This window comes from Chionomys nivalis, chromosome 3, assembly GCF_950005125.1.
Source record: "Chionomys nivalis chromosome 3, mChiNiv1.1, whole genome shotgun sequence".
NCBI lineage: Eukaryota > Metazoa > Chordata > Mammalia > Rodentia > Cricetidae > Chionomys > Chionomys nivalis.
In genome coordinates, this window is record NC_080088.1 from 50,839,867 (window position 1) to 50,849,872 (window position 10,006).

Below are 10,006 nucleotides of genomic sequence, written 5' to 3' on the forward strand. Positions count from 1 at the left end.
AGATTTTAAAAGCAAAAGTTTATATCTAAATACATTTTTTTCTAAAAATTTTTAGATAGTTTCACACTATTTTAACATAGGTGAAAATTTAGAGATGATTAGTATCTGTATACCATGTCTCAAAAGAAAAGAACAAACTTAAGAAATTTATCACTAGTATCTCATCTGCTTAAATTTTGGGGGGTATAAGTTTTCTAAAATACACACTATTATATTTCCTTGTACAATTTATACTTACTGCTTGAATAAATAATGTTCTTTCAACTGATTAAAGTTTATTCTAACTTTATTAATTTAATATGAGGCTAGAAAGATGGAAAGGTATTGCTGTATCTTACAAAGAAATCAGATTAGTGCTCTTGGGTTATAATGTCATAAACACTATCTGAAGATTGGAAGGAGATACCATCATTAATTACATTTGTTATTTTAGGCTGTGGAAGACATAAGGTCATACTCATAACTATTAAACTCTGCTATTGTAACACAAAAGCAGCCTTGGACAGTACATAAGTAAATATCTCTAGCTGGGTTCTAGTAAACCCTATTAATGAAAACTGTCAGTGATTTGCTATTAAATATTGAATTTACCTACTAAGAAATCATTGAAAATCTTCATCTTATGATGTTTTGTTTACTAATATCTGCTAATTAATTTTTGTATTTTCTCTTGTCCTGCTAGATTGTGTCTTTTGCTTTTGTGAATTTACATATAAAATATATGACTTATAGATATTATGTAACTAGAACTGCCTTCTTAAATCTGTTGGACATTAAGTTCTTTTAATTTCATCCTCCATGTAAAAGTTAATATTGTAACACAATATATAGCAGTGTTTCTCAACTTTCTAATGCTGCAGCCCTTTAATACAGTTCCACATGTTGTGGTGACCCCCAACCATAGAATTATTTTGCTACTGTTGTGAATCAAAATGTAATTATCTGTGTTTTCAGGTGGTCTTAGGTGACCACTACAAAAGGGCTTTTTGACACCACCCCGAAGTGGTCACAGCTCACAGGTTGAGACCACTGATAAACAGAAAGTAAATCTTGCTTCTCCATAGCACCGTTCATCACATTATCTTTTATGCTATAGTTGACAGTGTATGTTGCCTATATGTAAATAATTAATACCTATGCGGTATTACAATATTAGCTTTAAGTAGGTAAATGGAAAAGCTTCAGCTGCCATCAATATATTTATTTGCTTGTAATGATGCAGAGTATTTTATTATAATGTGACTTGTGGGTTTGTGAGCATCTTAGTGTTTCTATTGCTGTGAAAAGATACCATGGCCACAGTAACTCTTATAAAGGAAAACATTTAATTGGGATTGGCATATAGTTTCAGAGGTTTAGTCCATTATCATCATGGTGGCATGCAGGTAGACATGATCCTGGAAAAGGAGCTGGTCTCCATCTTGATCCACAGACAACAGGAAGTGAATTGTATTGCTGGGTGAAACTTGAGCATAGGACCTCAAAGCCCACCCCACACATTTCTAAGACCATACCTATTTCAACAAAGCCACACCTCCTAATAGTTGCAGTTCCTGAGGGGGCCATTTCTTTCAAACCACCACAGGGAGTAAGAACTGTTGTAGCCAGAGTCAGCCAATACTTTTCTTCTCTTACAATTTTTATATATTTAGATTAAACTGTTGCGGGAGGTCCTTCCACTCCTCCAGCCAATAGCCGCTGAGATACCAGCCCATTGGGGCATGGTCTCTTTCCCTTTAAAAAAGCGACTACTTCCCTCCTCGCTCTCTTTACTTCCTGTTCCGGTTCCAGCGACTAGACTTCTTCCTAATTGCGCAGAGGGCTGTTGTCTGGGATGGTGATCTGTAAGTTTTTTCCCCTTTAAATAAATAGCACCCTATTAATCATAATTCCAAACTGGTGTGGGATTGTTTATGACTTAAGCCATCATTAAACCTTTTGTTTCTACTTCTTAGCTAAATCAATTATTAAACTGACAGTTACCAATTTTTCCTTTATTTTAAATGGCAGAAATTGAACATTTTTATAATACCATAAATGTATATACCATAAATGTCAGTTAATTATATCATTTATATTTGGAAAATTGAAGTACCTAACAGTTTTGCAATTAGCATAGCATGTTCATAAGTTGAGAGATAGTGAGTATATAGGTACATTGTTACAAACCAGGAGTTTGAGCTTTGTGTACTATATTTGAAAAAAAATAAATAATGGATGTTAAGAATGCTGAAAACAACCAGGCAGTGATAGCATGTGTCTTAAATCCCAACACTAGGGAGATAGAGATAGGTGGATTTCTGTGAGTTGAGGCCATCCTGGTCTACAGAATGAGTTCCAGGACAGCCAGGACTGTTTCACCGAGAAACCCTGTCTTAAGAAGGAAGAAAAGAAGAATGTTCAAGATGACTAGCCAGGAAAGCACCCCACAACTCCAGTAGACATTCTCTGAGTGCCTGCCATCCAAACTTGCTAGAGGAAAGCAAGTAAAGCAGGTAGGTGAGCTTCAGACCTTGACTCTTCCTCCTCTCTTCCAAATCCATCCCCCAGTCTTATCCCTCCCTACTCTGTAGTAGGCTGCCTGTTGTGGCTTTTCCTCTCTGCCCCATTCCCAAGTGTGGTGGTTTGAATAAAAATGGCCTCATAGGCCTGTAAGGACTGGCACTATTATGAGTTGTGACCATGCTGGACTAGGTATGTGTAACATGAAGGCATGGGTGCCATTCTGTAACATGAGGGCCTGCTTGTTAGGGTTTCTGTCCCACCCAGTCCCCCAGCCATTTAGTCCCAAAGAAAATCAGACAGGGGTCTCCATAAGTTATAAACTGATTGGCCCATTAGCTCAGGCTTCTTGTTAACTCTTGTAACTTATATTAACCCATTATTCTTATCTATATTAGCCACATGGCTCGGTATCTTTTTCAGCCAGGTAGGTCACATCCTGCTTGAGTGGTCTGTGCAGGACTAGGGAGGAATGGACTTCCTCCTTTCTAGAATTCTCCTGTTCTCATTGCCTCACCTCTACTTTCTGTCTGGTTGACCTGACTATACTTCCTGCCTGGCCAATCAGCATTTATTTAAAACATGATTAACAGAATATAGACAATTCTCCCGCACCACTTCCCCTTCTTTTTTTAAACAAAGGAAAATATCCACAATCCATTTTGGGGGAATGTGGGCATAGTATTCCAGGCTACTTCCAGCTGGTTGGGGGCGCTGATAATCTTATGGAGACCTAAAGAAAATTTAGAGTTATGATCAAGTCCTGATTGGAGTATCCTGTGAGGCTTGATCATTTCAGGCAGCATCTTTCCTGGACCGATGCATAAACTGAACATAAAGAATTCACAGAGAGATAGATGACTTGCCAAAAGGTGAGATGATCCTACAGGGTTCCTGACACATAAAAGAGTCTGTGAGACATTCTGCAGGATACAGAATAAAAGTGGCTGAGCTGTCTTTAAAATTTCCTGCTTCATGGAAATGTCTGCTGGATACTGTGGGCCTGTAGGCTGAAGATGGATGCCCCAACGGTACAGAGGAACTTTGGGTGAGTGTCTAGGCAGTGAGAAGTCTGTCATTTCTAGAGTTTTGGAAGTTGCTTACAATGTACTTCCTGTTTACTTAGGTAATATTATATCCTTCTGAAGTCTGATAGAGTTGAAGAATTGATAGTTATAGTTTTCCTTTGTTATGATAAAAGATAAAATAGATCTAAATTTGTAATTGTAGTTCTTGCTTTTTACCTGTTATATGTAATTTTACTATGTTAAAGCCTTCCTTTTTGTTTAAACAGAAAAGGGAAAATGATGTAGGAGGTCCTTCTGTATTTGTGTTGCTTTCATTGGTTATTAAAGAAACTGCCTTGGCCTAGTTGATTGGGCAGGTCTCGGGTAGGCGGGGAAGACAGAACAGAATTCTGGGAAGAAGGCCAGAGTGGCAGACGCCATGAAGCTCCTGCCTGAGACTGAAGCTGGTTAAAATCTTTCCCGGTAAGCCACGACCTCGTGGTGAACACAGATTAGTAGAAATGGGTTAGATCAAGATGTGAGAGTTGGCCAAGAAGAGGCTAGATATAATGTACCAGGCAGTAATTTAATTAATACAATTTCTGTGTGGTTATTTCGGGGGCTAAGCTAGTTGGGCGGCAGGATGCAGCCCGTTCCTCCTACAGGTATGGTTTGTTGGATGAAGCATATCACTGGGTACAGACTTTAGGGTTTCAGAAGCTTATGTTAGGCCTGTTGGTTTACTGGCTTTTCCTGCTGTTTGACAATCCAGTTGTAAAATTGTAAGCCACTTCTCTAGCACCTTGTCTGCCTGTGTCCTGCCATTATTGCCATGATGACAGTGGACTAAACCTTTGAACTTTAAGCTAGCCCCAATTAAATGCTTTCCTTTATGAAATTTGCAGTGGTCATGGTGTCTCTTCACAGCAATAAAAATTGTAACTAAGAAGTTGATACCAGGGAATGGGTGTTCCTGTGATAGGCATGACCATGCTTTTGTTCAGAGGAATGTGGTACTTTGGTAATTGGCCACTTTAATTGGATTTAATAGACTATAGTAATAGAAGCATGGAAGATGGTGGTGCTAAGGGTGTTTTGAACTCTAGGGGCTCAGCTCAAGAAGTTTCAGAGAAGAATCAACTAGAGAAAATTCTTAAATATTTTGGTGAAGAATGTGACTGCTTTCTGTCCTTGTCCAAAAAAAAAAACTAACTGAAGCTAAATTGAAGAGTGTTGTATTGATTCCATTTGCAGAAGAAATTTCAACACGGACTGATGTTCACTGTATCTTGTGGTTATTAGTGGGTAATCTTATGCAGATGTCTAATGGAGAAATGCAAAATGTATAGTTAAAGGAGACAGTGGCACCAGGGAGTATAATGGAGCTAAGTCCTGTGTTCAAAAAGATCAACAGATTAAAGAAAAGCCTGATTCTAAATGGAATAAAGGAAATGGTGACCTCGTGTCAAGATCCCACCGAGCTAAATTTCAAAGTTGTGAAAAGAGATTAAAGGAAAGCAAGTGTGTTGCAGTCAACAAAGCTGAAAGGAGTTGGAGATCTGAAGAGCACTTTGACATCAGGCATGGAGATGGAGAGTTTGGAGTTTGTCCAGCTGGGTTTTGGTCTTGCTTTGGTTCAGTATTTCCTCACTATGCTCCCTTTCCTACATTTTGGTGTGATAATGTATATGCTGTGCCATTATATGTTGGAATTATGTGATCTGCGTTTTCATTTTGAGTTTTCAGGGGATTATAGTTAAGGGATTGCATGAATCTGAGAAGAGATGTTGAACTCTGAAACAAATTTGAGAGTGTTATGAACTGGGGACTTTTTAAGTTGGACTAAATGCATCTTGAATTATTATATGACTACAAGCTTTTGTGGGCCATCAAGTGGAATGTGGTGGTTTCAATAAAAGTGGCCCTCATGGGCCCATAGGGAGTACTAGGATATGTGACCTTGTTGTAGAGTGTGTCAGAGGTGGTGGGCTTTGAGGTTTCAGAAGCTCCAACTAGGCATAGTGGTTCACTGGCCCTTCTCACTGTCCTCCAGATGTAGAACTCTCAGCTACCCCTTCAGCACCATGTCTGCCTGCATCCTGCCATGGCTCCCACTATAGTGACAGTGGACTAAACATCTGAACTTAAACCAGGCCCAACTAAATGCTTTCCTTTATAAAGGTTGTAGTGGTCATGGTGTCTCTTCACAGCAATAAGAACCTCAACTAAGACTCCAAGGAACTTAGTAGATCTTGGTGGAACACCCTGCTTTCCTCCCTCCTGTGGACTTCCTAAGTGCTCTTCCAAATTGATCTCAATTTCTAAGTGTCAGGTTCTAATACCTATAAACACATTTTTATCTGAAATTCCCATATCTACATCTAGCAGTATCCCAGAAGAATTCCCTCCCAAAAAGCACAGTCAGCACACTCTCCTAACAACCTAGAAAGGCAACAGAAAATAAGAAAAAAAAAAAAAAAAAAAAAAACACTCACCCAACAAAGAAAGGCAAGAACAGATATAAGTCCCTAGAATTACAATAGTCCCAAACTCAGATGGCTAATTCCAGCATAAAAACAATATCCAGGGCAATATGTCTTCACTGGAGCAAACTAACCCTACCACAGTAGGTCCTGAGAATTGCAACATAGCTGAAGTACAAGAAAAAGACCTTAAAAATAGCCTTTATGAAGATAATAAAGGTCCTTAATGAAGAAATGAATAAATCCCTTAAAAACTAGGAATGTACAAATAAGCAGTAGAAGTAAATGAATAACAGTTCACAGCTTGAAGCTGGAAATTGTAGAAGGAGGGGGCTGCTTGTTAGTCCTGGCTGCTAAACTAGCTTATTTCTGAAATAATCACGCAGAAACTGTATTCATTAAATCACTGCTTGGCCCATTAGCTCTAACTTCTTATTGACTAACTCTTACATCTTAGTTTAACCCATTTCCATTAATCTGTGTATCACCATGTGTACGTGGCTTACCAGTAAAGTTCTGGCATGTCTGACTGGAAGCAGCTCCATGGCAGCTCTTTCTGCCTTTCTTCTCCCAGCATTCAGTACAGTTTTTCCCACCTACCTAAGTTCTGCCCTATTAACAAGACCAAGGCAGTTTCTTTATTCATTAACCAATAAAAGTAACACAGGCAAAAGGACCTCCCACACCAGGAATAGGAACAATAAGGAAGACAGATAAAGTGAAATATGGAAATGAAAAATTTAGGAACTTGAACAAAGGCAAGCCTCACCAACAGTACACAAGAGATGGAGGAGAATGTCAAAGAATGAAGACATGATACAAGAAATGGGATACCTAGGTCAAAGAAAATGTTAAGTTTTACAAACTCTTGGCACAATCTGGAAATTTGGAACACTGAAAAGACCAAATCTAAGAATATTAGGAATAGAGGAGAGGACAGAAACCCAGATCAAAGGCAAAATATACAATCATAGAAGAAATTTTCCCTTAGTAGGAGATGCTTATCTGGGTAGAAAAAGGATACAGAACACCAATTAGACCAGACAAGAAAAGGTCCCTTTAGGACATAATCAAAATACTAAATAGACAAGACAAAAATATTAAAAGCTGCAAGGGGCAAAGGCCGGAGAATGATGTATTAAAATAACATCTGACTTCTCAAAGAAGACTAAAAGCAAAAAGGGCCTGGACAGATACACTGTTGGCCTAGAGACCGCAGATGTCAGCCCAGCCTATTGTACCCAGCAAAAAGATCAATCTTTTTAAAAACTATGACATTTCATTATAAAATGAAGTTTAAGCACTGTCTGTTTACAGATCCAATCACATAGAAGGTGCTAGAAGGAAAACTCAATGCCAATAAATTATTCCACAAAATAGAAACAAACAACATTGTCCAGTTCTTTGAAGACACAATTACCCTTGATACCAAGGCAAACAAAATTACAGAACAAGTTCCTTATGGGCATAGATGTAAAAAGTCTCAATAAAATGTTTGCCAACTAAATCCAAAAATATGCCAAAGTGATCATCCACCACAAACAAGTATGCTTTATGCCAGAGATAGAGGGATGGTTCAACATGTGTAAATAGATGAATGCAATACTCCACATAAGCTGAAAGGCAAAACCACTTGATCATTTCATTAAATGTTAAAAGTGCCTTTGGCAAAATAGAAGACAGTCTTGTGATAAAAGTCCTGAAGAGATTAGGCATAAAAGGGATAAATCTCAACATAATTAAGGCAGTTTTTACAGCAAGCCTATAGCCAAAATCAACATAAATAGAAACTCAAAGCAATTCCACTAAATCAGGAAGAAAGTGAGGTTGTTCACTCCATACCTATCCAATATAGTAATTGTAGTCTTGGCTAGAGCATAAGACAACTTGAGATTTAGGGGATCCACACTGAAAAGGAACAAGTTAAAGTATCTTTACTTGTCATTGATATGATAGTGACATAAGTGACCCAAGAACATCCACCAGGCAACTTTTACAGCAGATAAACACTTTGGGGAAATTACCTGGGTACAAAATTAACTCAGAAAAATCAATAGCTTTCCTAGGGAAACTGGGGAAACAACACATTTTATGATAGCCTCATATAACATAAAATGTTATGGGGTAAACAAGCAATAGAAAGACTTGTACAATAAAAACTTTAAGACATGGAAGAAAGAAATTGAAGCTATCAGAAGATGGAAAGTTTTCTGATGCTCATGGACTGGTAGAATTAATATAGTAAGAATGACCATCATCTCAAAAAGCAATCTATAGCCGGTCGGTGGTGGTGCACGCCTTTAATCCCAGCACTCGGCGGGCAGAGGCAGGCGGATCTCTGGGAGTTCGAGGCCAGCTAGTTCCAGGACAGGAACCAAAGCTACAGAGAAACCCTGTCTTGAAAAACCAAAAAAAAAAAAAAAAAAAAAAAAAAAGCAATCTATAGGTTAACTGTAATTCCCATCCAAATTTAAGACAACAGATTTCGAAATAAAAATTTTCCATTTCATATGGAAACACAAACCCAGTGTAGCTAAAACAATTCTGAATAATAAAAGAACTGCCTAGATATCACTGTCCCCAATTTCAGAGCTATAGGAAGCAACATGGTATTGGCACAAAACAGATCCACAATGGGATGTACTAAAGACCCAGAAGAATTCACACACTTGTAGACGCCTGTTTTGTTTTGTTTTTTGTTTTTTGTTTTTTTATGAAGAAGCCAGAAACATCTTGGAAAAAGCGTCATTGACAAATGCTGTTTGAACTGAATGGCTGTATATAGAAGTTACATACTTGATCACCCTGTACAAACTTTAACTCCAATGGATCCAAGACCTCAACATAAAACTAGATGTACTGAACCTGATAGAAAAGAAAGTGAGCATTAATTACAGCACGTGGCTATCAACATTTTTTAAAGTCATGAAGTTGCATTCTTATTATATCAAAAAATGTAGAAGGTGAGAGCCCAGTAAAGGGAACTATCAGGCAAAGTATTCTCTTGTTAAGTTCACTTAGGTCTTCTATACAGTGACATGATAGCCTGCTAATCTACATTCTGAAACATAACGATGGAACCTGAAATGGCGTTCAGTGTTAGAAATGGAAGATACTTTAATAGAATTTGTTTTAAACAGAACAATAATGTCAATAAGTAAAACTTCTTAGCGAAACGTCTAAGGTGATAATAAAACTCCTCTATGCAGATGTATTACAATTTATCCCTCCCACTATAGTTCTGGAAGCATTGAAGTCTAAAATTTTAAATGGTTTTTCCAAAGTCAATGTTCCCAATAAATATTAGTAATAGCTGAAACCCTGGCTATATTAATATTTGCTTATTTATTTTAACATGCTTGAAATCAAAATAAAAGATGAGTACTGAAACCCTGGTTATATTAAGAAAGAAAGAAAGAAAGAAAGAAAGAAAGAAAGAAAGAAAGAAAGAAAGAAAGAAAGAAAGAAAGAAAGAGAGGCCAGATGGTGGCACATGTCTTTAATCAGCACTTGTGAGGCAGAGGCAGGCGGATCTCTGAGTTTGAGGCCAACCTAGTCTACAAGAGCTAGTTCCAGGACAGGCTTCAAAAGCTACAGAGAATTGCTCGCTTAGGCGGCACATACACTAAATTGGAACAGTACAGAGAAGATTAGCATGGCCCATGCACAAGGATGATATGCAAATTCATGAAGTGTTCCATATATTTAAATACCTGAACGCATGAATAGCTTCAGATGGAAGAATCTCATCGGGATTATAAACCTTGGACTACACAGAATTGCTCAGTAAAAGATTTGGGGTTTCCTCTCAAAACTCCTCCTTCAGTTGAATCACTTTTCTGAATAAAAATATCAAACTTTCAAAAAAATAAAAGCTACAGAGAAACCCTATCTCAAAAAACCAAAAAAAAAAAAAAAAAAAAGTGAGAACTAACTTTGATCTCATTGGCACAGGAAAAGATTTTCTTTTTTTTTTCTTTGGTTTTTCAAGACAGGGTTTCTCTGTAGCTTTGG

At 37.7% G+C, this 10,006-nt stretch overlaps 1 non-coding gene across 1 annotated transcript; it reads left to right on the forward strand.

Moving 5' to 3' along the window:
• Positions 1 to 9,594: 9,594 nt before the first annotated feature.
• Positions 9,595 to 9,699, forward strand: LOC130872346 (U6 spliceosomal RNA). The gene has a single exon (XR_009056947.1). It is a non-coding gene; the product is annotated as a U6 spliceosomal RNA (small nuclear RNA).
• Positions 9,700 to 10,006: the final 307 nt, after the last annotated feature.